We start from the raw sequence: 3,142 nt of genomic DNA on the forward strand, positions 1-3,142 counted from the left end.
GTCTCAGAGATTACAAGAGGAGACAGTGTGCAAAGGAAAATGATAAAACATGCTCTGTCAATTTTAAGTAAAAGCTGTTACCAGCTTTAAGTATTTATTTCTCTGCCAACTGCCAGCTCTGCGGCTTGGCCTCTGCAGAGCTTCTACAGTGTGGACGCAGACAGCTTCAAATTGTTAAATGTGACACCCATTTTATAAACACCCATTTTATAAATGGAGCCACTGGCTGTGGGAGGGGATAGAGCTTCTACAGTGTGGACGCAGACAGCTGCCCCGTGTGACTGGGAACAGAGGAAGTAGCGTCAGGCTCAGATCATGGGTGAAATGTACATTAAAGGGAGGTCAGTGAGGTGATGTTTTATGAAAAAGGGGAAAAAAAAACCTCTCTAGAAGTGTTTGCTTTTTTACCCCTGAATTGTACTAATAATACCACTATCAATAATAATATTCATTATTAGGTCCGATTTCATAAATTTTACCTTATCTTCTATGTTATGCACAGAATCTTTACTACTGCCTCTTAGACAACAAGTACTGATTTAAATGTAAAACCAGATATGATAAAAAGCTTATTTTCATTATCATATTTCCCTAAAATAAAAACAAATCAGACATTTTCACTTCTGAATTTTCACTGAGAATTCCTTGAATTAAAATTAAAACCTTACCATTCCAAAACTTTAGATTGTCTTATATAGCCAGAGTGAGTTCCAAATGTCAAAATTCCTTCACAGTATTTCTTATGCTGCTCATTCAAGCAACCAGATAAATATTTTAATTTAAAAATTTTAGAAAGCAAACAACATAATAAATGTCACAAAATCACAGAAGTTCTCAGAGAATTACCTATTCTAACATTGAAAAATAACTTGCATTTTACCAGTTGTTAACTTGCCTAATGTTTTCAGGTATTATAGTATTCTCTCAAAGCAACAAGGAAAATACTTTGCCTTTGCAGGTTTGTGTTCAGCAACAATGGAGGCAAAAGGCAGATTTCATGAACTGAAAATCAAGTCAAAGCTAAGCACCTAAGTTCTGAGACCCTCTACAGACTATATCATGTGAAATGGGAGAAGAGGGGGAAGGCAGGCTGAGCCCCTCTACAGACAGCATGACATGACTGGGAGACAGGCAGGGCTGAGCCCCTCTACAGACTGTGGATCATGACTGCTGGGAAGGCTGGGCTGAGACCTTCTACAAACTATGTGATCTGACTGGGGGGGTGAAAATGGGGCTAAGACCTTTTATGGACTGTCTCCTGTGACTGGTGGGGATGACAGAAGGGGCTGAGACCCTCTACAAACCACATCACATGGTTGGGAGACAAGCAGTACTGAGAGCTCTGAGTGGATGTAATGGCAGAGGAGACATGGGCACATTCAATGCTTGGACCTCCGAGATCATCTGGGACATGAGAAACAACCAGACCCTGTGCATGGAGCTCTGCTCGCTCACGGCAAAGGCCTCTGTCCTCCCCTCCATGGAAAGAGAGACAAAGAGCAGCATCTGATGAAGCACAGCCCAGGCTCCTATTACCAATCTACCCGTACATCGCACATCATCCATTCCCTTCCAGTCAGGCTTATTCTTGAACCTGATTGATGTTTAGGGATAATGCAGAGATATGTGGATTATTTTTTTTTTTTTTGAAAAGGATTTTGTTGTCATTTGATTAAACTGTCAGAGTGAAATTCTATTACACAGAAAATCATGAAATGTGTTGTTGTTTTTTCTGGCAGGTCACAAGTCAAAGCAGGTATAATGATGTTATTGATCTACATCTCTGTGAGATGAAATGATACTTCAGAGAAGTGGATAGTAGCAACTGTTCTTATCAGCTGGCCTATGGGTGAGGGTACATAGCGGGGACCCATCATGGTGCCACTCTAGGCAGTTCCATGACTTCTTCCTAGTCCTGAAGAACCTCACTGACTCAACAAGTACCAAATGTTCACTAGGTCTAGCCTTCTAACAAGAGAAGGTTGGAAGCAGGTCAGGCCTTACCTATTGGCATCTGCTCAGTTGACTAGAATAGTGTCCATGTCTGGCTGGAGAAGTCTCTGCAGTTTGGTTCTTTTTGCCGAACTGTGACAAGGAGAGTAGACTAGCATGGGTCTCAGCTTTTTCTATGGGGAATAAAACTGAAGTCAGTTTAACTACATTTAAAAATCAGCAGACAATGAGTTCACCTGAGATAATAAATAATAACAGGAATAGATTATAACCTATAAATAAGAACCCCTGATACAAATAAAAGATTGAACCAATAAATAAATTGCATAGAAAGGAACTCTTAATTATTTCTGCAATTTTGAAATCTGAAATTACTTTCAAAGTAAAATGTTAAAATTATTTTTAAAATGAAATGAGAACAGGAGCCAGCCTGCAGAGCTCCTAGTGGCCAGCGCTGGAGTGACCTGACAGCCGAGAGTAAGGGCACCGTCAGGACAGCTGGAGACTGCGTATGGACTCTGTAGCACTACATACAGTGTTGTAGCGGACGTTAAGGCTCTTGAGCCTGCTGATGCATTGTGGTTACATGGAAGAGAGTATTTATTTTTAAGAGATACACTGTAAACTATTTGAGGGAGAGGTATCCCATGCTCTCAAATGGTTCAGCCAAAAATTATATATGGAGAGGGAGGGGACAGGACAGAAGGGAGGGAGAGTTCCAACGCCAAGAACCAAGGTGCTGGAAACTAAGTAACTATGGAGGAATAGACTAGTACCACTCACAGAGCCCAGAGCCCCAGGAAAGCTTTGGGGAAACCATTTGAACTTGAGAACAAATAACCAGACAGGCAGGCAGTATGTTGAGCAGTCAAGTATATATGAAGGTTTGTCCTGGAAATAGTAAGAGGTGAAAGGCTGGACCAAGAACACTCACTGATCCTTGAGAAAGACAAGATACATTTATAGTATTCCCTGCGTATAGTGCCGGGCCTGGCAGGAGGGGCAGGAAGGGATCTACAGACGGACATGCAGTGGTGGTGCAGCTTGTTGTGGCAGCTGTCCTCACACACAGTGAGGCTCTCCTCATCCAGCATACCCAGCAGGAAGATGGGCACATCTGCTCTTCCTCGTCCTTCGTGCTGCAAGCCACAGAGGCGACAGTCAGCACACAGCCAAAGGACCAACACAC

The sequence above is a fragment of the Saccopteryx bilineata genome, chromosome 2 (genome assembly GCF_036850765.1).
Source record: "Saccopteryx bilineata isolate mSacBil1 chromosome 2, mSacBil1_pri_phased_curated, whole genome shotgun sequence".
Taxonomy (NCBI): Eukaryota; Metazoa; Chordata; class Mammalia; order Chiroptera; family Emballonuridae; genus Saccopteryx; species Saccopteryx bilineata.